Here is a 27,018-nt window from a genome sequence, read left to right on the forward strand (position 1 = left end):
CCAGAGAACGAGATCGGCGATGAAACCGAAGGAGGCGCATTCCGAAGAAAAGAGACGAACGCGGAGAGGAGAAGGAGACTGCTTCGTTCCTCTTGACAGGAGCCTGACGTCCTTCCTCCGCTTAGGCTTGGACTGCGGCTGGGCGAGTACTCTGAGCCATCAAAGAATATAACTGGTCCGGAAGGGACAAAATTGATGTTCTTCGTAGGCGAAGAACCAACAGAAGGAGAGGGACTGAGCCTAGCGAGAAGACGCGGGGCGATGGGGGACGCTCCTTCCTTTCACACAGGTACAGCTACCTGCTTCGCCAAAACAGCACATCTGTAGCGCATCTCAGGTCAATCACCAGATGACATCCTACCGCCTCTTCTGAGGCGGAAAGGCGTCATAGCATCTGGAGAGATGAGCGCAACGAAAACTGGAGAGATAGGACGTGAAGCTGTCCTCACTACGAAAAGTCCTGTTCAGAGGTACGCGAGTCGTCCGAGCGCTCCACCCCTTGCGCCGGGGAGACGCCCGGAGGACGAAAAAAAACAGTCCTTATGGATACGCGCCCAATGTGCGAGCTCCTTGGCAGCCTGGGAACTTGCAACAGGGCCTGCCGAAGGGCGGCCAGATCGGTGGAGAAGCCCCCAAACACTCTGAGGCTTTCGACAATCAACTCCCTGAGTCCTGGGAGTACGATAGCGGTCTAGGCCTAGAGGAATTTTATGGGGGATCTGACGCCCCCTCACAACACTAGGGGCACGCTCCCCACACTTTCACTGAGCCAGTTCTAAGGCCAACACTTTTGATTAAGAGTACGTAACGACTCCAAAAATCAGAGGAAAGGGCATACCTCTCAGACACAGAATCGGCCCGAAGGCAAACACACAGGTTTAGGAGAGAGAAATTCTACAGGTGTTAATGCAGGGAAAGGTTACTTCCATTACACTTTCGTAGAAATCAGCTCCTGGGAGGAAGACCTCCGTCCTATCGCCGTTCAATTTACGCCGATAGGAATCATACACCTTCGCATCCATCATCGGTCATCTCACATTCATTGCACCCTATCATCCAACAAACATACATGCCCCCTAAACCCCATACATACTGTGTGGGGATCTACCGATGATTTAGGTAGCCTCACCCTTAACAATCACTCTCCACACCACACTCTAAAAATACTGCACTTGATCCAGACATCCGTTTACATTTTGGGGGGGGGGGGGGGGGGGGGGGGGTTTTGGGGGGGGGGTTTGGGGGGGGGGGGGGGGGGGGGGGGAAAAGCCAATCCAAAATAAAAAAAACAGTCACTATGCGCGTTGCCAATCCAACAATCCAGAATCAATAACCAAAAGACAATCAGATTACTAAAGACGAAGTTAAATCCAAAAATCCTAGGCGGATCCGGAAGCAAACAGTTGTTACAGCACCAGCGACAGAAAAAATATGAATAGAAAAAGGGGGAAATGGTTCCGATATCCCTCCCAGCGGGGGGAATGGTACTACCACTGGCCGCCCATGCGTGTGCCGCGCGAGTTTTGAAATTCTGTCGGACTCAGAAAAATACCAGCTATATATATACTGGTCAGGTAAGTTTCATGAACAAAACCTATTTTACGAAGAGGTCACATGCTTATTTAGTTCATATGGCGCTTTCATAGGGTAAAAAAATCACGGACGATCCACCACTCACGCTGGCGGTTTATACAATTAAAACTTAAGCATACACTCAAAAAGACTGAAGTTTCGTCTAACATAATGTGATAATGAAAGCCCCCATATGACTAAAAATAAGCATGTGCTGACTCTTCATAAAATATGTTTTCAAGGCAGTTTTGAAATCAATATGGCAGCGATCGTGTGGTTGGCCAGTCTAGTCACGGAGGGCCACATCTTTCCAGCCTCCAGCAACCTCATTTGAACAATGTTAGCCTATATAGGTAAGGTTATGATCTATTCAAGATTGTCAAGTTGTAATCAGCACAATAAAATAACAAATTTGTCGAAAATGTATTTTTCCTAACTATACAAAACTGAGGTTCCTTTACAATAGGAATGTAACTTGCGGCAGCTGGAACTGGTCGTTTAAGCTTAGAAAACAAGGGAGTTGGTAGTGTAACTGCTTGTCCCAACAGTGCGCGCACCGAGGACTGGGAGGTGAAGATCCACTTTGCTTTTAGGCCCAGGTAATGCAGAGTGAGGGGTGGCATGAGGTGGGACTAGGTTGAAAGGACCTCAGGTTTGTATAATTAGGAAAAATAAAATTTTGACAAATGTTATTTGTTCCGATACTCATACCAACCCTCGGTCCTTACAATAGGAAGACCTCACTGCTTGGTGGGAGGAATCCTGAGTCTTACGCAACAGAACTGGGTGTTCACCCAACCTTGGTTTCCCTCCCTGGTCGTAAGAAAGCAGAGGGAGGGATCCTAGCTCATGCCCAATGATCAGGGTATGTACCGTGCAGGATCAATGGTCAGACCTCTGGACCCAAGTAATAAGAGGCAATATGAAGGTCAATGGGTTTGTTCTCTTGTTGGCGTCCACTTCCCCCCCACTTTGTTGGGTGGAAGTGGTGGATATTCGCTCCTTATCCCTACTGAAAGGGACTAGGATGGGGCTCGTTCGAGTAGCTCACCTGCATTCATTTCCTGCTCCAGCGTAAGTGACAACCACGTCCCTCTGCCACAGGGTAGAGGGGGAGAAAAAGATGGGAAGGAAGCCAGTTACACTCTCATTCACTCATCCATTCATGCAGTAACACCAGGATGCGATGCTTGTCCGTCCCGCTCGAATGCTGGGTAAGCTACACCAACAGGTGAGCAGCCACAAGGGTCCCAAGGATAAACAGTGTCCAAGGACCTGTGGGCAAATCCCAAAGATAGAAGGAGGTGAAGGTTGGTCTAGTTAGACCAGGACCCCTGCCTCAGGACCTGCGCCATGGAGAAGTTCATGCGGAACACAAGGGAATAGGAACAATACCTCTGACTTCGTGGGCTCCAGATGAAAGGGTACAGATGTCGTCGGGGGGCTTTTTTCAGATTCATGATCCCCCCACAACAACATCAGCTTCTACGTCTCCTGATCACCTCACGCAGCCAGAAAGAAAGTGTTCTTGGATACTTCTTTCTGGTCACCCCGGTGCTAACGAAGAGGCTGTCTACACTCAGGCCTGAGTTCCGAGTTCTCTTCAGTAGCGCCGTAGCGCCCTCAAAGGACAAAGCAGCATCCTCATCCGTTATCGTTGTCAGTGAAGTCCATTAGGGATGGGGATTGTGAAAGACTAAAACGGTCGTCAGGGGGACCGAAAGGATTCTGAGTCTTAGCTACGAGTTTGGGACCAAAATCGAGCGTCACAAGATCCCCATCCCCGTATGCTTGACATCGAAGGAAAGACATGAAGTTCCCCTTACTCTCTTTCGCCGAGCCAGGGCCAAGCAAAAAAGAGGGTCTGAGGGTCAGTCCCTGTATGACGACTCTGGAAGCAGCATCGAGAAGGGGGGGGGGGGGGGGGGGGGGGGGGGGGGGGGGGGGGGGGGCCCCTTGAGTCAGGACTCCTAAGACGAGTTCACATCACCCTGGGGGCCTGAGTTCCCTGGGTTGGGAGGAACCTCTCAAGCTCCTCCATTCGCAACGGAGATCTCGAACGAATTCGAGATAACCACTCCCCTCAGTTTCAGGATAGGGCCAGGGCGGCTCTATATCCTTTGACTGTGGTGACAGAGAGGCGTGTCTCGGCGAAGAAACACGAAGGAATCCGCTTCCCTGCTGAAAGAGTGGCTCTGAGAGGAAATAGGACCCGTCAGCAAACCAACCACAGAAGGACGGCCCACTTCCCTGTACACAGCTGCAGAGTGAACTGTCGAACTCGTACCCAGCTATACTTGTTGATGCTCGGCGAGGAAAAGCCTCTCGATCGAAGAGATGGTGGATAACAGCCACCTGTGAAGATGTAGAGACTGGGACTGTCTGGTGGTTACCGTTTCCACGTGTGGCTGGACAGAAGGTAGTGCTAAGGGGGGGAATCTCTCTCGGTGCTTCTGCAAGCAGAGCAAGCAGGTCTGGGGAGCCACCAGGATCATCCTGGAGATTCAGGGTGGCCATCACTCAGTGATCACCTTGCGAATCAGGAGAATGTGGAAAAGGCGTACGCGAAGAGGTTGTCTCACAGGTGTTGAAGAGAGGGTTGGTCCTCTGCAGTCTGCCATGGGTACAGCACGGCTGAGAAGGAAAACTGAAGTTCTGTTGTGCCGGGGTGGCGAACAGATCCACACAGGGGACGCCCCTACAGGTTGAAGAGCCTTTCCGCCACGTTGGGTGTAGGGACCATTCGGTCCTATACCCTGATCTGACGGCTGAGTTTTGGCTGCTACTACATTCCTCTCTTGCCTGGAATTGTAGCGGGCTACAGCTCTACCGAGTGAGCCGACGGACCCACTCGTGCACATGCATGGTGCAACGGGTAGGGACACTACGGCCACAGTTTGTTGACGTTTTATGCACTACCGGGTGTTGACCAAGTGTCCCAATCAAGCGGTCCGGAAACTCTTGGGAGAGCGAGGAACGCTGCCTTGAGCTCCAGGACATTGATGTGAGGTGCTTGTCGTGATGATCCCACACTTCGCAGCCAGCAAACTCCTCCAGGTGTGCGCCCATCCATTGGTAGACGAGCGTCTGAAAAACAGCAAACAACTCCGGGGGGGGGGAGTGCGGAGAGGCACTCCTACTTATGAGGTTCTGCGTCGCCGCCAACAGGCTAGGGTCCTGCCTCACATCCTCCGTGAGGGGACACGGGGAAGTACGGTGGGTTCCTGTCTGTAGACCAACTTCTTAGTCTCCACTGAAGAGACCGCAGGTGAAGACGCCCGGTGAGGACAACTTCTCAAGTGACAAAAACAGGTGACCGAATCACGACTTGCCATGCTGAGCTGATGTTCCTGCCGAGACAGGAAACTGGTCGGCTGCCTCGCCGGAATCTGCTGTCCACGAGTCCGCGGGGGAAAACTACCCTGCACGTGTCGATCAGCATACCCAGGTATTGGGCTCGAGGTTGGACTTCTCGAAGGTCATCACGATCCACAGATTGGGCAGCAGAACGTCGAGGGAGTCGATCCGTCCCGTAGCAACTGCGAGGGGAGCTCGCCAGGATCCTAACCAGTCGTTCGAGATAACCTCAGAAGACGCTATCCCTGACGAGTGGCCCAAGCAGACACCAGATGTTGAACACTCGCGTGAACAACCTGTGGGGCGGTTGACGAGACAGAAGCCCGAAAGTGCCCTGAATTGGTACAACGTCCTGTCAGGATGAAGCGGAGGTACTTCCGGAGGATTGATGGACGGGTATCTGGAAATACGCGTCCTTCAAATCCATGAAAGCATGAAGGTGTTCTCCCGGATAGAGTGAGCACGGAAGTGCTGTCTCCTTCGTTGAACCGAGACTAAAGCGAACAAATCGGTTCAGGGGGAGAGAGATCTACACTGATCGCCAGCCCCCCGAGACTTCTCCCACCAGAAACGATGGCGTAGAAGCTGGTGACTGATCCTGACGATCTCCACAGCTCTCTGCTCAGCATGCTTGGACTTCACTGTCAAAGGGCTACGTCCTTGGGGTCCAGGAACGTAGGTCTGAAGATGGACAGGTTGGAGGTGAGGGCTGGCCGAGACCTCGAAGGGTAGTAGATATCCCTCCCGCAAGGAAGTTCTTTACTAATCCAAGTCAGCCTCCCATAAGCGATGCCATGTGCCAATGGCTCGACAGGCAACCCCCCCCCCCCCCCCCCACACTTCCGGAAAAGCAGTTGAGGGGACTGCTGTCCCTAACGTTTCTCGCCTCTCTTCGACTTCTTCCCTGCTCCCCCCTGTGGGAAGGAGGGCGGGAAGGAGGGCGATTGCAAGCCGCTCTGGCAGAAGTCGGAAGGCAGAGTCTTTCACTGGGCTTCGACGATGCAATCGTCTTAGCCGCCAAGCTACTAACCAAGCTCTTGGGCTTGGCCGCATCGATCGATGGATGCCCAGACGCCTCGAGACTGCCTGGTGGACTAGACGGTCACTGTCATCAGTGTTCCATCATTCCACCAGCAAGCATCCACCATCGCTCTCTGGTAAGAGAGAGGAGGAACTCCTCACTGGTCGTTGCAAAGACCCAATGCTGCCTCACGCCAAGCCGCCTGTCACTCGGTGAGGACTGCGTCCTTACGCCGAACGAAAAGTACCAGGTTGGCCCTCAGGTTTGCCATATGGTGGGCGAGGTATAGAGATGGCTCTTACCTCCAGACGGCACAGCCTCCGCAAAGCCGGGTCACCTTCAGAGATGTGATATTTCCCGAGGTGACCACCAACCTTGGATACTGTGGATGTGACCACAGTCCAACCAGTAGACTGCCTGAAAGCCGCCATGGCGGTGGATTCCAGTGCAAGTGCCTCTTAGGATCCAAGAAAACGGGACTCGAGCAGGGACGTGGGTCAGAATGGTCGGGAGAGTGGTGATCCTTCCCCGAGCGTCATGTGCTGACGAATCAGTCACAAAACTCCGCAAACGACCTCTGGATCTCGGAAGCGACGCATTGGAGGAGTTGGACCGTAGTCCCTACAACAGAACGCCTCTCGAAGCACTCCAGCGTCAGACCCCTCCTGGTCTCTCTGCCACTTGCACCATACGGACCCGGTCGGTCAGACCGTCCCTGGCATTGTAGGGCGTCATGGTGGGACCGTGAGGAGCGCGCTCTTTGACAAATCAATCCGGGCCGCATGCCCTTCCAGTGTAACTCGAGGAAAGTTGAAGGGATCGGAGAGGAAGACCTGAGCTCCCCCCTCCACTCCACCGGCAGACAGAATGGTGTGCTTAGGGGGGGGAGCTGCAGGCAATCGGAATCCAGCGGTGGCGATCGCGCTCCAGGCCTGGTCGCGTGGCTCTCCTGGGGAGGAAGCGGCTGGACCGAGAACAGTCAGCTCGGTCCCGTGCGTTCAGAGGAGCTGCTGCTGGTCCTATACCCGCCCGGGTCCGATGGGAGCAGCGGCAGGAAAACTGCAGAGACACTGTCACTTGGTGGAGGCGCGTGCCTGTCCTCACGGCGCGGCGAAAAACCGCCGGAAAAACCAGCCTTCAAGGGGACTTCTTCCTAGCTTCAGTCTGCGGGCCCGGTCTGGGACCGTCACGTCCCAACCCTGGTGAGCCTGCAGATCGCTACGAGAGCAACGTTGGTCTGGCGGGAGTCACCTGAGCAACCTTCACTTAGTCCTCCGCTCCGTGCCTCAGTACTGGCGCGAGGCGAACTCGGAAGCCTGAGCCTTGGCTGTACGGTCGTCCGCAGGAGGATCGTTACATGGTACCCCTCGCGAACAAGAGGCCGAGTCAGAAACCTGGTGTAGTGGCAGAAATCTCTAGCACCAGGCAAGGTAAGTACCCGGTGTTAGCGTTACCCTCTGGGCCCCGTCTTCTTCCTTGCGAAGGAGAGATGGCCTGGGAGGGGATGACCAGTGGAAGAACCCCCCGTCCCCACCGGAGTCAGGTGGGGGGGGGGACAGGCTCCTTAGAAGATCCGAAGGAGACTCTTAGGGGGGGAGTGAGGCCAGCCTCTTCTTCGCGGCTTGGAAGCCTTGGAGTCGAAGGGGAAGAGGAGGCCACGCAGGCAAAGACGAAGACGAACGACGTTCGACACTCCTCTTCTTCTTTGTCAGCTTCCGCATGAAAGACGTCAGTCCTCCATCCAGGGCAGGTACAGCAGAGGCGGGGTGGTAGCGCCAGCGACATCCTGGGTACTGTGTGAAGATTCCAGGGGTGAACTCTTAGGTACAAGTCGGGGGCTGGGGCAGAGAGCGACGACCCACGGGTGGAAGAGGTTTATGCCCCTCCTTCTGAAAGCCAGCAATCAGAGCCTGCCATCTCCCAGCAGAACGAGGGAGTCCCACCGAAGACACATGCTGAGGTTGACTAGGTGAGGAGGGGCAGCATACCACCGGGTTGAGACCGGGGGTGGTGGTGAGAGGTCACCGAGTCCATAGGTGACCGGAGCAGCAACACAGCTGAGGCCAAGCAGCCCCCGACGCTCCGGTGTGCCTGGGGACCTAGCGAGCAACATACCTTGGCGAGGTCATCGCCCGCGAGCAAGAGGGCCACCTGAGTGAGGCAAAGGTTGGGTAGTAGGAGGGGTTACCCCCGCACAGGGGGGGACAAGCCCCACCCCGAATACAACTGTACGTCGGGGTTATCATCGCCCCTTCCTCTACGCTCGAGAGAAGGACGAGAACTAACTCCCCCCCCCCCCCCCCCCCCAAGGGAAATGAGCCATATGCGGGAGCTGAGATGGCAGCAGGAAAGAAGACGACGTGTCTGTGATCAAGGGAGTCGCTGGAGAACCTTCAGAGGACTCCGTGGCAGGCTTATGTGCTTCCTCCTCCCTATAGAGCACCCACTGATCCTCCGCCCAGGACATACATACATCACAGGGCTCGGTCCGAGAGCATTCACGCCCCGGCACAGCACACAATACATGAGGATCCACTTTCAGACGGAGGGAGGGCCCCACACTACGGCCCTCACACCAGGGACAAAACTCTGCGGCTGATGGGGAGGTTGCAAGGACAGCTCCAGTTCACATGAATCCATATTAATATTAAATGGGAAAAAATACAAGTACACGTAGTTACAGAATTTCCACACACACAAAGCAAAACCAAGTTTGAAGAAAAACACAAAGCATACGCCAAAGAAGCGGGCAGAGAGATATGCAGAACACGTCCATCCACCCAACGCGGCCGAAGCAAAAGGGGGATCTTCACACCAGTCGTGCGTTTGCGCGCCACTGTCGGACAAGCAGTTTTAACTACCGACTCTTGTTCGAAGCTTAGGACCGGTTCCAGCTGCCGCAAGTTATATTCCTTTGGAAAGGAACCGATGGTGTATTCTATCGGAAACAAACAACATTTTGTTGCATATACTATAGTGGAAATTATGAAAATTGATATTCCCGGGGTCATGGGTTGAAATGAAATTCATTTTTACCTTGTAATCTGGGGGTTTTACCTGATGCCATCACAACGAAACTCCACAGTGCTTATTTGATTGGTTATACACATTTTGGTTCTTAATTCACTCCACATTGCACTTGAAACCACACGTTTGATGTTCCTAGGTTCCTAAGCGCTCACCTCCAACAAAAACACAGTTACAAGCAGCAGACGACGTACATGCAACAGTTTTATTCCCTTAATTGGTTTAACCGTTTACTCATTATTTAGTCAACTTTACTTGTTATTTCAAAATGTTTATTCAAATCATGTCTATTATCCTTTTTGCAACCAAATTACTCAAAAAAATACAGGATGCTTCTAAAAGTAGATACAATCCAATTTTTTCAAAACTTGCGTACATCGGGCCAAAACCATCACGGACGAGACGGGAACAGGCTTATTAGACTTGGCTGATTCGGACCATGTACTGGCTCATTCGGGCCTTATCCAAGCTTATTCAGACCTTCATATGATGGTCAATTTTCTATGTTTTATTTAGAGTTTACTCCTGAAAAAGAATTTAAGCAATGTTTTAATCGGACAACTTTAATTGACCCCCGGGGCTGCTCGTACTAAACACGGCGAAAATACCATTGACGCCCCAATTCAGGTGGCTGTCGTAAATCGCGGGGACACGAACGATACGGATTCTGGCTTTACGTAGAGAAAATACCATTGCTATAATAAAAATTATTACTATGGGTCCGAATCAGCCAAGATTAAGGTCTGATCTGGTCCGAACCAGACAAGGTCCGAATAAGCCTGCATCCGAGCAGACGATCCGATAAGTGGATTATAATGGTTTTTTTTTTTCCCAAGCACTTTTCATTAATTTAAGTATATATTAGTATTTTGATTTTTTTAAATAACTTTATCCAGAAATAAATGTAAACCTTTTAAGTTTGCCACTAATGTGGCAATGATGATTTTGCCATTCTTAGTAAGAATGGCAAAATATCATTTGCCACTTAGTGGAGCTTCCACACACGCTTATGCATTTATTATAAAATTTTCCATGGGAATTTAGTTATAAAGTATGTAATAATGATAAATATTTGCTTTAATATTATGTATAATACTCCAATACATAGGTGCCTATTTCACCAATTTCCGCGTTTTTTGTGTAAAGTATTATACCCCGTTGTTGGAGGAGTGAAAACATACCAATTGCGCAAAACAGAGAGCAAGAGAGAGGTAGTTATGAAGGGAAGAAGGAGGACAGGGGTGTCGGTGGAGGTGGAGGGAGAGGTAAGGAGCTTTTTACAAGTAGTATCCATTCTGGATAATGGAGTTTTTGTCTCTGGTACAAGGACAAGTGTAGTTATTCATTTACGATTAGTGATTCACGATATCCTGATAAATTACGGCACGGGTGTAATACACTATAGCAAAATCATCGTTCTGAACGAGTGTTCGTTATAGGAAATATGCCAAAAAAACGTTGATATGCAACTGTCTCTGAAACCCATTAGTATGCTGGTTAATGGTCAATAAAGTTTTTTGTAATCAAGGTATTTTTTCCAATTTAAGCTATTGTATAAATATGACAATTTGTCGAAAATTGCATTTTCATAACTATATAACCTGAGGTCTTTAACAATTAGGAAGGTAACTGCGGCAGCTGGGACGGTCGTAAGATCTCGAACAAGGGGAGAACGCGTAAGTAACTGCTTGTCCGATAGGCGCGCTCCCGCTTGCGCCCGAGGTAGAGGTGTGAAGAATCACTTTTCTTTAGGCCCATGAAAAAAAGTTGCAGAGTGAGGGGTGGGCATGAGGTGGGACTATATGTAAGGACCTCAGGTTGTATAGTTAGGAAAAATGCAATTTTCGACCAATTTATTTGTCGATACGTAATACAAACCCTCGGTCCTTTAAACAATAGGAACTCACTTCTTGGTGGCGGAATCTGAGTCTTTTTTGGTGAAACAGATGGTGTTCGTTTCCAACCATGGAGTGCCTCCCTGTCGTAAGAGCAAGGGAGGGATCCAAACCTCTGTACATTGATCGGTGTGTGCACCCAGGATCAATGGTAGACCTCTGGGCTAAGTACTAGAGATGAGGCAAGCGTTCTCTTGTACCAGCAAGCAAGAACTTGTTCTGTTTGCAAGAGACAAATCATAAAATGATGGGGTTGTCTCAATTTGGCATCCAGTTCCTCCTCCTGTGGAGGAAGTGGGTGGAATTACCCTATCCCTACTGAAAAGGGATAGGGATGGTGCTCTATTGAGTAGCTCACCTGCATCTCGGCCTTACCCAGCAGGGTGACGACCGTTGTCCCTCTACAAAAGGTAGAGGGAAGAAAAAGATGGGAAGAGGAGCCAGTCACACTCTCAATTTCCTCATCCATTCTTACGGTCACACAGGACCGATGCTGTCAGCGCGGGGAGGGTCTGGGTTAACTACAAACGTGTGAGCAAACAACAAGGTTCCAAGGAAAAAGATCAAGGAACTTTGGGCAATATCCGAAGGTAGGGGGGGAAGAGGTGCATGCGCGTCGGTTGGACCAGGAGCCTGCCTTCATACCTGCGCACGGAGGAAGGTCTTGAGGAACGCGAGAGAATGTGAAGAGGCGTCAACATTCATCCTGGGTGTCGAGTTTCTCAGACAGCTCCGTCGCACCTTCACAGGACAAGCAGCATAGCCTAGTATTCGGAGTCGGTTGGTGGGGGTGATGACGTCCATTTAGGGAGGGTATTGTGCAAGGACTGAACCAATCGTCAGTTCCGAAGGGTTCTGAGTCTTCGCTACGAAGATCGGTACGAAAATCGAGTGTCACAAATCCCCATCCCTTTGTGCTGACTTTCTCAAGAGAAGTCATGCAGTTACCTAAGACGAAAGAAGGGAATAGTCGTATGACCTATCCCTCTTCTCGACTTGGTTATGTAACGTACTCATACTGACAAGCTATTAAGACGAAGTAATGATTGCCTCTGGAAACAACCCGAACTAAGTCCACTAGGCATAGTTCAGTAACGACTCGGAACGCTCTGACAGCTGCCGATTGACTGGTTCGGAATCAGTAGAGGCAAGTGTCCAAGCATGCCGGGTAAGTCACGTGACTTCCGCCTTTAAAGAGTTATGCTGAGAGACCAACAAACTAAAATATTTGTTAGTCACCGATGCGGACGGCGCGGCGATGATTCCTTAATGCATAAACTCAAAAGGCGAAAGTCAATTCGCCTTAAAAAGACCGAGCGTCCATGATGGCAAGAAAATCTATAGACGTTTGAATACTCAGCTTATGGAGAAACAACACTATGTGACGTTGAAGCGAGGTAGGCACTGCATGCAAACCTACGTCTTCCAGCTGAATCGAGAGAAGGAATCTCAAAGATTCTAAAACTGTGCTTACAAATGACTGAAAACGCTTAACCGCCATTTCATTGCTGTTCCGTTGTGCAATGGAAAGCGGGGAGTTCTTCAGAGTAATGAAACACAGGGGAGAGCCGCTTGAAGAACGCTTTCTGGGCCTGAACGTGTGGAAAGTAGAGCTGGCAGGTGTGGGAGTAGGCGATGTCTTTCAATAACATCTGCTAATCCGGGCGTGAAAACATAGAACAATTGTACACCTCCGAATACAAATATTTGAGGACAACACTCAGATTCCGCAAAAAAATCTTCGAATTATCGGGATACTGATGCAGCAAGAGACTATTACAGATTCTGTTGACCGTTTGCGGGTCAACAGGAAAGATGAGGAGTCGATTAGAGATCTCTGGTTTAAAATTCTCGCAATACCGAAGACGAGAATACTAGCGTTTCTCAGCAGTAGATTGTCATCATGTATGCGAGAAATCCCCGTTAATCAGAGACTTAAAGTCCGTGATTGTTGGGCCGCGAGTACGTTTGTTATTTCAATCAAAGCAGGGGAGAAAAGGACATAAACAAACCGTCTATCTCAAAGCGGCAGCTGATACTGAAATGCCTCGGGCAATTAAATACGCAGTAGCTGTCGCTGACTCGTCATCTGGAGTTGCCAAAGTAATCCTTTCACGAAGGAATGCGTTCGGCTAGAACCACCGCAGCATAAAAAGATATGCTCGAGCAATATATTAAGCGAACGAATTTCGGTAAATATAAAAGCTATAAAATGGTGTTGTGTGACAACACCAAAGTATATAAAATTGAAACTGGAAACTCCTGGGAGGTTGCAGGCACCCGGGTTTGCAGTTCAATTAGAATACTTTCGTCTAAGTCGCATCCGTATAGAAATAACCAGGATATGCGCTACCCCTCGGACCATTTCAACTGCTTAGCAGAATCATGTCGCGAGGTAATATACGTAGTATATTGTGGATTCTGAAAAACGATCTCCATCATAAATTCTTTCCTCAAGAAAACAAAATAAGGATTGGAGATCGACACCTTCGTTTCTCTATTAAAGAGAGTGAAGGAGAGTCTTTCCTCGAACGAGGAAAGCTTCAATGGTGAACAGAATACAAGACGATAGAATTCCAGCCCAAACTGGATATTCCCGTCCGTCTTTCTCTATTCCAGGTTGGGCGCCTACTGTGAGCTAGTCTTCTTGTCAGAAGCAGGCTTCTTCTAATGCCTAGAAATTCCAGGAATTCGAGCATAGGCGGAGGTGCCAGATTTATCGTGTAACATATCGGGGATTTCTCTTCCTCGCCTCAGTTTGGGACCGTGGTCTCGCCTAAGTGTTTGGAGATCGTAAGAAACTCTAAAACACTCTGAATGCGCTAGAAATTCCTGTAGAATTCTAAGCAGTGCGAAAACCCCCACCGAAATTCGTCAAACGATATCGGCTGGTGCGTCCTATCGATTCCCCGTAGAAATCGAGAATGGGGCAGGGGGATCCCTCTCAACGACCGGGGCTTACGGCAGGTAGGACCCGGACCCAACACACCCAGGTCCCCCCTGGTAGCGCCAGTCCCAACGTGGGATCCTCAGAGAAATCTCTGTAGGATCCTTCCCCTTTCCCTCGTAGCCGTAAGGGAGAGAAAGGGAATGGGGGGGAGGAATTGGATACTCGCTCGCCATCCCAGTGGAACTAGCAAGTTGGAGGAGAGTAGGAGCAGCCATAGCCTTGCGGCGGATGGCTCCAGAGTCGGGAAAACGATCGTCAGGAGGAAAAACGTTTTTCCGAGGAGGGTTACGAAACGCTCACTGTGGTAAGGGTTGCGCACCTGTGAACGTCGTTGGGGGGGCTGAATCGACACCTGGACAGGAGAGAGACGATGACCGTCCTCCGACTCATTCAGTCCCTCGTCGAGGTCGAAAACATCTCAGGAGGACCGAAAGGAGTATTTAACTACGGTGTCCGAAGACACGTAGAAACGCCGCTGTCGCAGTAGAGGAGGTGGAGTAGCTTGATCGATCGGCCAGAAACTGAGAGAGGCCTTCTTGTCCGGAGACGAGGAGACTCTGGTCAAGACAGAATCGGTAAGCTCGATTCGCGGCATACCACCGTCGGTTTGGGTTCCTCTCGGGCCCCAAAACGACTCGAGCAGAGACATGGGCTCTGCTGGTGGGAGCGGCGATCTGTCCCCCGGTCGTTGGCGACGATATCAGTGCAATAACCTGGGTAAAGTTACTCTGAATCTCGGAAGTTAACAGCGTCTGTGAGGAGTTAGGACCGTCCAGTCCTTCCAACAAGAGCAGCCTCCCAGACCCTCCTCCTCAGAGAAGCCAGCAGCCAGATCCCTTGACGGTTCCTCCAATCAACTTTCGCGTACGTCCTGCGTGGTCCTAAGACCAACCTGGCACGTGCCGTCAGTCGTGACGGGATCGTGAGCGGCGCAATCTATCACGATCACTCTATATATACCTAGCTCTTCCTGGCGTTATGCAGAGGAAGTTGAAGGTATCGGAGAGACAGAACTGACGATACCCCATCTCCCCCTGCCACGGTCGCCTCCAATCACTTGCGCGTACGTCCTGGTTGTAACTTAAGGGACCAACGTCGGCACGTGCGCGTCGTGACGGGATTTTGAGCGTGCGCACCTCTCACGATTCACTCCTAGCTACCACGCTCTTCCCGGTGTAGCCCGAGGAAGTTGATGTAGTGGAGAGGATAGACCTGACGCTCCCCCCCCCGCTCGCTGGCCAGGACCAGCGTCCGTGGGGCGGACTTGCAGCCGATCACACAACCCGCGGTGGGGATCGATCTGCAGGCCTGGCGTGACGTCTCACCTGGTGGCGAGCGGCTCTTGACTCGAGGCATTCGTTCGACCCCGGTCCAGTGCGTCATACGACTTGCTGTTGTTCACCGTATCGCCCGTGTCCCATGTGGAGGCGGGTCATGGTGACATGACAGGCTTCGCTTTCGAACGTGAGACCGGTGAGCGTCCTCGCGGGCACGTCAAACCGCTGGTACCCAGACGAGGATGGTTACCGTGGTCGAAAGGGGGACCTGGGGGACCTCTTCCAGCCTCAACCCGTGGCGGTCGAGACCTCACGTCCACCCGATTGGTACCGGATGGTCGCTGCGAGAGCGGCCGATGGCCTGGCGAGAGAGAGTCACCTGAGCGGCTCTCGGACAGATTCTTCTGCCGTGCCTCGGTCTGACGCTGAGCGAACTCAGGCGTCTTAACTTTGGCTTGCACGGTCACCCGAAGGAGATCGTCACTCGGAATTCTCGCGGACGAGAGAAAACCGAGCCCGGGGGTACATGGCTTAGCAGCAGAGAGCTGCCAAGACCAGGCGAGGGTGTACCAGCGTGTAGCTCAGCACACCCTGGGTCCGTCTTCTTCTTCTTCTCAGAAGGGGGAGACGGGACCCGTTCCCGAAGGAACAGGAGGACCAGCAGCAGAAAGAAACCCCCCGTCACACGGAAGTGACGAGTCCCTTGGAAGTTCCGAAAGGAGTCTTCTTAGGGGGAAACAAAACTCCGTTACCAGCTGGTCGCTGCGGAGGAGGGCCGCTGGCCTGGCTGAAGAGTCACCGAGCGGGTTCTCGCCAGGCTTCTGCTCCGTGCCGTTGGTCTTGGCGCCGAGCGAACTCTGGCGCCGAAAACTTTGGCTGCACGGTTCTTCAGAGGGAGAGCGTACACTCGGGATACTCCTGCGAACGATGGATGAGGGACCGAGCCTGGAACCTGGCGTAGCGGCATCGTGCTAGCACCAGGCGAGGACAGTACCAGAGCTAACCGATTACTCCTCTGGTCCCCGTCTATTCTCTTCCTACGGAAGGGGAGACGGGCCCGGCTCCGAGAAGGAAGCGGAGGACAGCAGAAGGACCCCCGTCCCACCGAAGGTGGGACGGGCCCTTAGAAGTTCCGAAGGGACTTCTTAGGGGGTGGAGCAGCATCTCTTCTCGGCTTAGGGCCTTAGAAGTTGAGGGGAAGAGGCAGCAACAGACGAAATGACACCTTCCTCTTCTTTCGTCAGTAACGCAGGACAGTCGTCAGGTCATCTCCAGGCCGGAGCGTGCCCATTGCCGAATGCATACGGCCCGGACTCACCGTCCGGAAGGACCTGGGGACTGGAAGAACACACCATGGGCAGGACTCAGCATGGAAGGCGCAGGAACCAGGAGCGACTAGGAACAGCAACCAGCTCAGGAGCGGAAGAACAGCGGCCAGCGGTTAAACACAGAAGGGACAGCCAAGCAAGTAGCGGGAACCACATCAGCGACAGGTCGGCAGGCCAGCCATCGCCTGTAGAATCATCGGCAGCCAGGTGGTACTGGCGGCCGGTCCAGGGCGAGCTGCTGCAACAGCGGAAGTCGGGGCAGGCAACACGAAGAAAACACAGGCAGCGCGGCATAACCCATCCTCGGTTACGGCGGCGACCGGCCCTAGAAGAAGCGGAAGACGGCAGTCAACGACACAGCAGGGGTGTAGACCAGTCGGGGGGAAGCCGCATAAGCGGCAGTGAAGGGGGTTGTAGTGGAGACCACTCAAGGTCACCGCCCCAGACCTCGCTAGAATCTGCAGCAGATCGGGGGATGCTAGCACGCCCCTGCAGCCGCAGTGTCCATGCCTGCCAAAGGTCGTCTCCACGGCTGTAGCACCGCGGTAGCACAGAAAGATTAGTAAGAGGGTTCCCTCACGCACGGGGGGGGGGAGACATTTGCCCCACCCGAACGAAGGAAGACCCCAAAAACAAAATACGAGGGAAGCTGAGCGGGGGGGCAGGAAAGAAGACGAAAAGAATCGGATACCAAGGGACGTACGGGGAGAGCTTTTCGACGACTTCCTGCAGACCTTCCTTCCCTACCCCGCACAGCAGTGAAAAGAATATGAAAACTGAAAACACAGAAATACTTGCACTTGTCGATTCACCTCATAGAACTTAAAGACGGGAAAAAATCAATTCCCGGTAAGAGCGGAAATTGATCCATAATCAAATGATTGCTATCATAAAATATATATGAAAATGAACAATACTGCACTTGCTATTTTCACGTTTCCAGCAATAATCGTACAAGGATTAATTCCCGTGTAAGAGCGGGAATTTGATCCAAAATTAAATTTATGCAATTAATAAATGAAAATGAAAAGAAAACACTGAATGCGAATCCAATTTCATTGCATTCTATTCATACAAAATAAGAGGCTCTTGCCGAGCGCAATCAAGCTCTCGGCAACGAACGCACAGGGCAAAAATATAATGAAAAAGAGTACTTACATCTTTCAATTACACACTTTCGCCCAAAATACATGACTCGGCGTGAGTGCGCCCGCCCTCGGCAGAGACATAATTCAAGGGTTCAATTCATGAAAAAGAGCGGAAATCGCCGTCTCTACGGCGATAGCTCCATGTTGATTCATAATTAAGTAATGAAAATGAAACAGTGTACTTACAGTTTCATTTTCAAGTCAAACCAAACCATTAGTAGAAAACACAATATAAACAAAGCATACGACGATGAAGCGGGCAGAGAGCGATGACGAACACGTCCTTCACACCCGCGGCCGAAAGCAAAAGTGATTCTTCACCTCTCGGGCGCGCGGGCGCGCGCACGATCGGACAAGCAGTTAACTACCGTTCTCCCCTTGTTCGAAGCTTACGACCGTCCCAGCTGCCGCTAGTTACCTCCTATTGTTAAAGGACCGAGGTTTGTATTACGTATCGGAACAAGTGTATTTTTCTCAATCAAAAACATATGACCCCTCAATGCTAACTTTCCTCTTTTAACGACTTTTAACTTCCACGGCCCCATTAATTTCTTATGGCGCAAAAACAGAAAAAGGCCCAGGGACCGAAAGCGACTGCGTCACACTACAGCGGTAATCCGGCAGTAAAACATTTTCATATATCCAAAAAGTAAATAATAAAGTTACATATGCGCATTACAATTATAACAATTACATGAATAGCTGATAACAATCTGCATGAATAACTGGTAAACTGTTCTGCAAGAGAGTTGAGTATAGCAATTCATCTACAATAGGTACGAAAATGACAATTTGTCTAAAATTGCATTTTTCCTAACTATACAAACCTGAGGTCCTTTTACAATAGGAAAGGTACTAGCGGTCAGCTGGATAGGTCGTAAGCTTTCGAACAAGGGTTCGGTAGTTAACTGCTTGTCCGACAGGCGCGCGTGCGGCGCGACTGGGAGGTAAACAAATCATTTTGCTTTTGGTCCCAAGCAAAAACTGCAGAGTGAGGGTGGCATAGAGGTGGGGCTATGTGTAAAAGGACCTCAGGTTTTTGTATAGTTAGGAAAATGCAATTTAGACAAATTGTCATTTGTTCCGACGGCGGCATACAAACCTTCGGTCCTTTTACAATAGGAAGACTCACTTCTTGGTGGGAGGAATCTGAGTCTTTTGTGAACAGACTGGTGTTCGCCCAACCTTGGAAGCCTCCCTGGTCGTAAGAGCGAGGGAGGGATCCAAGCCTCTGTCCGATTGATCGGGGTGTGCACCGCAGGATCAATGGTCAGACCTCTGGACCGAGTACTAAGAGAGAGGCATGCGTATCTCTTCGTAACCAGCAATGTAAGAACTTGTTCCTGTACAGGAGCAAATATAAAGTCATGGGTTTGACTCTTGTAGGCATCCACTTCCCCCCCTTGTAGAAGGAAGTGGTGGATATTCTGCTCCTATCCCTAGTGAAAGGGATAGGATGGGCTCTGTCATATAGCTCACCTGCATCTCGTCCTCATCCAGCGTAGTGACGACCATGGCCCTCTGCCACAGGTAGAGGGGAAGGAAAAGATGGAAGAGAGAGACCAGTCACTCACTCACTCACACATCCATCCACACAGTCACACCAGGACTCGATGCTGTTCAGCCTGCGAGGGTCTGGGTTAGCTACACAACTTGTTGAGCAGCCACCACGGGTCCCAAGGAAAATGTATCCAAGGACCTGTGGGCAATATCCCGAAGGTAGAAGGACGTAAAGGTAGTCTGGTTAGACCAGACCCCTGCCTTCAGGACCTGCGCCACGGAGAAGTTCTTACGGAACGCCAACGACGGGCCAATACTTCTGACTTCGTGAGCTCTCGGACGGGACGTACGGATGTCGTCACTACCATCAGCCTCATACGCCCTCCTGATGACCTCACGCGCCAGAAGAAAGAGTGTTCTTGGATACTTCTTTCTTGGTGACCCCGGTGCTAACGAAGAGGCGTCGACACTCAGGCCTGAGGTGTCGAGTTCTCTTCAGATAGCGCCGTAGCGCCCTCACAGGACAAAGAGCAGCATCTCATCCGCATCATTATCGGTGAAGTCCATTAGGGAGGGAATCGTGAATGACTCGAACCTGTCGTCAGGGACCGACGGTTTCTGAGTCTTCGCAACGAAGTTCGGGATGAAATCGAGCGTCACGGATCCCCATCCCCTGGAGTGTCGTACATCATAGGAAAGACCATGAAGTTCCCCTACTCTCTTCGCCGATGCCAGGGCCAGCAAGAAGAGGGTCTTGAGGGTCAGATCCCTGTCTGACGACTCTCGGAGTGGCTCGAACGCGTTCGAGTCAAACTCCTAAGGACGAGAGTCACATCCCACGCAGGGGGCCTGAGTTCCCTGGGTGGGCAAGACCTCTCGAAGCTCCTCATAAGCAAGGAGATCTCGAACGAGTTCGAGATGTCCAACCCCCTCAGTTTCAGGACGAGCGCCAAGGCGGCTCTGTATCCTTTGACTGTGGGGACTGAGAGGAGCTTCTCTCGGCGAAGAAAAACGAGGAAATCCGCTACCTGCTGAAGAGTGGCTCTGAGAGGAGATAGACCCCCGTCTACGACACCAACCACAGAAGACGGCCCACTTCCCCTGGTACACAGCTGCAGAGGACTGACGGACGTTTCCAGCCATCTCTGTTGCTGCGCTACGAGAAAAGCCTCTCGTTCGCAAGAGATGGTGGATAACAGCCAGCCGTGAAGACGTAGGGACTGGACTGCTCGGTGGTACGCTCGACGTGTGGCTGGGCGAGAAGGTTGTGCCAAGGGGGAATCGCTCTCGGTTCTCCTGCGAGAAGAGCCAGCAGGTCCGGATACCAAATGGCCTGTGGCCATTTGGGAGCCACCAGGATCATCCTGAGATTCGGGGTGACCAGTGCTCGACTGATCACCTTGCGAATCAGGCTGAACGGGGGAAAGGCATAGGCGAAGAGATTGTCCCACGGGTGTTGAAGAGCGTCCTCTGCAGCTGCCCATGGGTCCGGCACGGCCGAGAAGAACACCTGGAGCTTCCTGTTGTGACCGGGTGGCGAACAGATCCACGACTGGTCGCCCCCACAGGTCGAAGAGCCTTTCCGCCACGTCCTGGTGTAGAGACCATTCGGGTCCCTATCACCTGATCCCGACGGCTGAGCGTGTCTGCTACTACATTCCTCTTCCCCTGGAATGTAGCGTGCCGACAGCTCTATTGAGTGTGCCTGAGCCCACTCGTGCACCTGCCGAGTCAACTGGTACAACGGGAGAGACACTAGGCCCCCCTGTTTGTTGACGTAAGCCACCACCGTGGTGTTGTCGCACATCAACACCACTGAGTGTCCCATCAAGCGGCTCCTGAAACTCTTGGAGAGCGAGAAACGCTGCTTGAGTTCCAGTACATTGATGTGAAGGTGCTTGTCGTTCTCGTCCCACACTCTGAAGTCAGCAACTCCTCCAGGTGTGCGCCCCATCCTCGGTCGATGCGTCTGAGAACAGCTGCATGTCCGGGGGGGGAAGTGCGCAGAGGCACTCCTCTTAAGAGGTTCCTGTCGTCCAGCCACCAGGCTAGGTCCTGCCTCACCTCCTGTGTCAGTGACACTGGAAAGCTTGGGGGATCCGTCGCCTGCGACCAACTCTCCTTTAGTCTCCACTGAAGAGACCGCAGGTGAAGACGCCCGTGAGGGACTAACTTCTCGAGCGACGACAGGTGTCCGATCACGACTTGCCATCGCTGAGCTACCTGTTCCTGCCGAGACAGGAACTGGTTGGCTGCCTCCCTGAATCTGCTGATCCGCGAGTCTGCGGGGAAGACTCGCCCTGCTACCGTGGTCGATCAGCATACCCAGGTACTTCATCCTCTGCTTGGGCTCGAGATCGGACTTCTCGAAGTTCACCACGATCCCAGATCGCGACAGAACTCGAGCAGTCGATCCCTGTCCTGTAGCAACTGCGAGCGGGAGCTCGCCAGGACTAACCAGTCGTCGAGATACCTCAGAAGACGTATCCCGTGCGAATGGGCCCAAGCAGACACCAGAGTGAACACTCGCGTGAACACCTGTGGCGGTTGAGAGACCGAAGCACAGTGCCCTGAACTGGTACACCGTCCCGTCGAGGATGAAGCGGAGGTACTTTCTGGAGGACTGATGAATGGGTATTTGGAAATACGCATCCTTCAAGTCCACTGAAAGCATGAAATCGTTCTCCCTGATGGAGTCGAGCACTGAGCGTGCCGTCTCCATCGTGAACCGGGTCTGGCGAACAAACCGGTTCAGGGGAGAGAGATCTATCACGGGGCCGCAGCCTCCCGTAGACTTTTCCACCAGGAAGAGTCGACTGTAAAAGCCCGGTGACTGATCCGTGACGATCTCTACAGCTCTCTTGCTCAGCATGGTCTTTATCTCCTGTCTCAGTGCTACGTCCTTCGATGACCCTGGAAACGTACGACTGCTGTTGGACCGGGTTGGAGGTGAGGGGTGGCCGAGATTCAAAGGGTAATAGATATCCCTCCCGAAGGACATCTACAATCCAGGTCTCGGCGCCGTAGCGCTGCCAAGTTGCCCAATGGCTGGCCAGGCACCCCCCCACTTCCGGCAAGCAGGTGAGGGGGAACGCCTTGTCCCTAGCGTTTCCCCCCTTTCTTCTTCGACTTCTTCCCAGAGCCTCCACGGGATGAGGAGGGCTGGGAGGAGGGCTGGTTACGGCTCCCCTTGCCAGAAGTTGAAGAAGACAGAGTCATTCCTCGGGGCTTCGACGCAGCAAACCGTCTTAGCGCCGAGGAAGCGCTAGCCGAGCTCTTAGACTTGGCCGCAGTCCGAGGCTGCCCAGAAAGCCTTCGAGACTGCCTGGTGAACCAGACGGTCACTGTCGTCAGTGCGCCGTCTGTCCACCGCAGCGTCCACCATCTCTCCTGGGAAGAGAGACGTGGAACTCCGTAGAGGTCCGTTTCGAAGTCCCAACGCCGCTTCACGCCCGGCCGCCCTGGAAACCCGAGTAAGGACAGCGTCCCTTCGTCGGAGAACCAGGTTGGCCCACAGGTTCACCGTCTGGTGGGCAAGAAGGAGATGGCTCTTCCTCCAGACTGGCAAGTCTCCTGAAGGCGAGTCATCTTCGGGAGAAATTCCCGGAGTTGGCTGCGACCTTAGAGTACTGTGAGGGACCACAGATCTAGCCAGGAGACGGCCTGGAAAGCTGCCATGGCGGTAGATTCCAGGCCGAGTGCCTCTTGCTGCGAGAACCACAGGTTCTCGGACAGGAGCTGCTGCAGAGACACACCCGGAGTCAGCCTGGCTAACTCCGGGTTCACCTGTTTGGGTTTGGGCGGCATCGGGTCTTCAGATGGCACGTAAAACCGCCGCTGTCGTAGCAGAGGAGGTGGAAGCAGCTTGCTCGACCTGCCAGACTTGAGCGAACCGTCTTGTCCGGAGACAAGCGATTCAACCTGGTCCAGCACTGAGTCCGCAAGCTCCGACCGCGGCAAACCCACCGTCGGTCTGGGTTCCCTCTTCGGGCCCCAGAACGCCTCGAGCCGGGACGTGGGCTCGGATGGTGGGAGCGGCGATCCTTCCCCGAGGTCGTTGTGCTGACGAATCAGCGCAATAACCTCGGCAAAGTTCCTCTGGATCTCAGGAGTAACTGCATCCTGTGGAGTTGGACCGTCCAGTCCTCGAACAGGAGCACCTCCCGAGACCCTCCTCCCTCAAGGAGAGGATAGCAGCGACAGCCCCCTCTCGGTCTCCTCCAACCACCTGTGCGTACGACCTGGCTGGTCCGAGAACCGAGCCTGGTGCGTACGACGCGGTGGCGGGATCCTGAGGGGCGCACCCCTCACGATCACTCCTCAATACCTCGCCCCTCCCGGGTGTAACTTGAGGAGGTTGAAGGTATGGGAGAGGAAGACCTGACGCTCTCTCCTCGCTCGCTGGTAGAACCAGCGGGCTTGGAGGACTGCAGGCGATCGCCAACCCGCGGTGGCGATCGAGCTGCAGACCTAGTCGAGCCGTCTCGCTGTGGAGAACGGCTGGACCGAGAACAGCGGCCCCGGTCTCGTGTGTCAGAGGGAGCTGGTGCTGGTCGCCGTACCCGATCGCTACTCTGTGAGAGCGACGGTCAGGCGACCGGCGAGCTCCACTGTCACGGTAGATCGGTTGCGTATCCTCACGGTGCGTCAGTTCGTGGTACCAGACCGTGGCTGGTGTCGGCGAACGGGGGGACCTCTTCCCACAGCCTCAGCCCGTGGCCGGTCATGGACCGTCACGTCCGCCCGGGTAGCCAGCTGCTCGCCGCCGAGAGCGAGAGCTGGCCTGGTGAGAGTCGCGTGAGCGGCTGTCACCAGTCTTCCGCTCCGTGCCGTGAACCTGACGCTGAGCGGACTCAGAGGTCTGGTTCCTGGCTGCACGGTCGCTGGTAGGCGACGTACACTCGGTACCTCTCGCGAACGAGTGGCGAGCCGGACCCTGCTGCTGTGGCCGAACCACTGACAGCAGGTGAGGAAGTGCCGGTGTTAGCCGGCACCCCTCTGGTCCCCGTATCTTCTTCTTGCGGGAGAAGAGACGGGTCCTGCTCCCGAAGGAGGCAGGGCGACCAGCGGAAGAACCCCCCGTCTCACAGAGCGAGACGGGCCCTTAGAAGTTCCCGAAGGAGACTTCTTAGGGGAGGGGGAGGCGACCTTCTTCTTCTTCGGCGGGGGAGCCTTAGAAGAAGAGGTGGGGAAGAGGCGGCAGACGACGACGACGACGAAGAAGACGATGAAGACGACGACGACACCTTCCTCCTCTTCTTCTTCTTCTTCGTCAACCTCCTCAGGACCGACGTCAGATCTGTCATCCAGGACGGAGCCGGGGGTGCTGTTGCCGTTGCAAGCAACAGGGCCCGACGTACCTGTCCGAACAGACCAGCCATCGGGAGCAGCGGCGCCAGGAACAGGAACAACATCAGCAGGTGCGAGCATCACAGGAACGGCAGACGAGACAGCAGGAGCAGTACAGGTACAGCAGCGGTGGTCACGGCGGTACGGCAGACTGTGTCGGTACAGGTGGTCGAACCAGCGGCACAGACATCCTAGGTACCGGTGGGAGGTCCAGGGGCGAGCTCTTCGGGCACATGAAGTCCGGTCGCGGGCAGCACGGCAAACCCAGGTGGCGGCATCACACTCCCCCGAGTTACGGCGACTGGCCCCTGCAACCGATGTAGTGGGTGTTACAGAGACCGCGTGCTGGGTGTACACCAGTGAGGAGGTGAAGCATAGCCAGGGGTTTGTAAGGGTCGTGGTGGGTGGTCGTGACCGTTGCATGGGTGACCGCCACGGAGCCAGCGAGATGATAGAGCAGCCCCTGGACACTCGGCACGCCCTGCAGCCCCAACGATGCCCACACCTGTCCGAGGTCATCCTTCGCGGCAACCGCACCTGAGGAGGCAAAAGTCGGGTGATTAGAAGGATCCTCTACCCGTTCGCGCGAAGACGAACGGATAGAGGACCCAGAGTACAACTCTACGTCAGGGTATCTAGCGCCCTCTCCACACTCGACAACGTCAGGAGAGGAGAAGGACCTAGACACGAAGGGGAAGGCGCGATACGTGGAAGTTGAGCGGGCGGCAGGAAAGAAGACGAAGTGTCCGTCACCAAAGGAGTCGCGGGAGAGCTTTCCGAACGACTCCTTTGCAGGCCTTCGCTTCTTCCTGCCCTCATACAAAGTCCACTGCGCCTCCGACCAATCTACACACATCACAGGGCTCGGCTCGGGTGCATTCGCGCCCCCCGACACCGAGAGCACATAAATATGAGGGTCCAATCTCCGGGAACGATCTGAACTTCCCGCATTTACGCCTTCGATACCCGGGCAAAGTCTCCGTGTAGCGAGGCGAGAGATTCCATCATACCAATAATTGAAGGCAGCAATTAAATGAAAAAAGAGAATAATTGTACTTACAATAACTCTTTCACACACAATTACAACCAAATACTCAGAAAGCAAACGACGAGAAGCGGGCAGAGAGCGTCGAACAACACGTCCATCCACCGCGAGGCCGAAAGAAAAAGGTGATTTGTTTACCTCCCAGTCGCGCGCGCGCGCTGTCGGACAAGCAGTTAACTACGAACCCCTTGTTCGAAAGCTTACGACCTATCCAGCTGCCGCTAGTACCTTCCTATTGTAAAAGGACCGAAGGTTTGTATGCCGTGTCGGAACAAGTCAAGATGTCGTGACATCATAATACAGGCTTGAAAGAACGTTCTCATTCCAAAAATAATTACTTAGATTTGAGTCAGAATAGTTACTTTTTCAATAAAGAATATTTTAAATTAACCATCATAAATATGTAAAATATTGATGTTTTACTATTTATTTAAATAATTATCTAGTGCACTCTTCGTCGTCTTCTACCAAAACAGTAGTTTCCTTAAAAACGTCGTGGCCAGTGACTGTGTTCCGCTGTAGTGATGAAAGTGCCCAAGCATCTGTGGGTGCAAGTGGTGTGCGGATTTATCACAGGAAATGGGTAGCTAGTTTGTCGACACAAGCAACTCCACAAACATCGAGATGGCGTCAATCTTCTAACATATTTAAGCGTAAGTAAAAATTTCGAAAGTGTTTTGGTGAGATTTGCACTGTTTTGGCCACCCTTTTCACTACCCTCTGTTTAATGCTTTAAATTTGGCCTTAATTTCTAACTTTGGAGAAAATACTTACTTCGAAAGGAAAGTAGAGGTCTTTAGCTCTGTCCCTCACCAACAACAAGCCGCAACTGATGCCCATCTCTGGTGTCAGGGCTCGTTATAAGTACTTTTTTGGAGGGTGACCAGCCGTGACCGTCGGTGTGTTGGGCCAGTCCATGCGGTTGTTTACCCCATATCACATTACGTTGACGAAACTTTAATCTTTTGAATGGTATGCTTAAAGATCTAGGTAATTCTTGTTTCACCAATTAAATATCAAGTGAATAAGGCCGAGCCACGCAATGATGATGGATCGACTGCGATTGTTTACCCTACATGCTAATATTGTTCAAATGAGTGCTGGGAAGGCTGGGAAGGACGTGAGAGCCATGCCACTTATGTATGGGACCGGATGCAGACGACACCACATTGGATTTAAAAACTGGCTTGAAAACATATTTTACAAAGACCTCACATGCTTATTTTAGTTCGTATGGTGCTTCCACCTAAGTACGATGGTTCCAAGGCAGTTTCCCCCCATTTCGAGAGGAAAGTAGAGGTCTTGAGGTGTTGCTCCCACAACCAATGACTCGGACTGGTGCCCCTCTCCGGTATCAGGACGAGTTAAAGTACTTTTTCTGAGGGTGGGTCCGAACACGGTTAAGGTGGCTGCAGCTCCTTCACTCAGTTGTTTACCCTAGGTAGGTGTAGCCTAACCTCAGGTATTAATAACTACTAGGTAAGTAGGCATGAAAAAAGGTAATGCTTTTGGCAAGGACAATGCTAGGTATTCAGCTTTGACCCTAGGG

General features: G+C 52.6%; 1 protein-coding gene across 2 annotated transcripts in view; it reads right to left on the reverse strand.

Moving 5' to 3' along the window:
* LOC135220800 (uncharacterized) overlaps nucleotides 1–27,018 on the reverse strand; it is a 324,318-nt gene that overhangs the window by 296,834 nt on the left and 466 nt on the right. The window lies entirely within an intron of this gene.

This window comes from Macrobrachium nipponense, chromosome 2 (genome assembly GCF_015104395.2).
Source record: "Macrobrachium nipponense isolate FS-2020 chromosome 2, ASM1510439v2, whole genome shotgun sequence".
Taxonomy (NCBI): Eukaryota; Metazoa; Arthropoda; class Malacostraca; order Decapoda; family Palaemonidae; genus Macrobrachium; species Macrobrachium nipponense.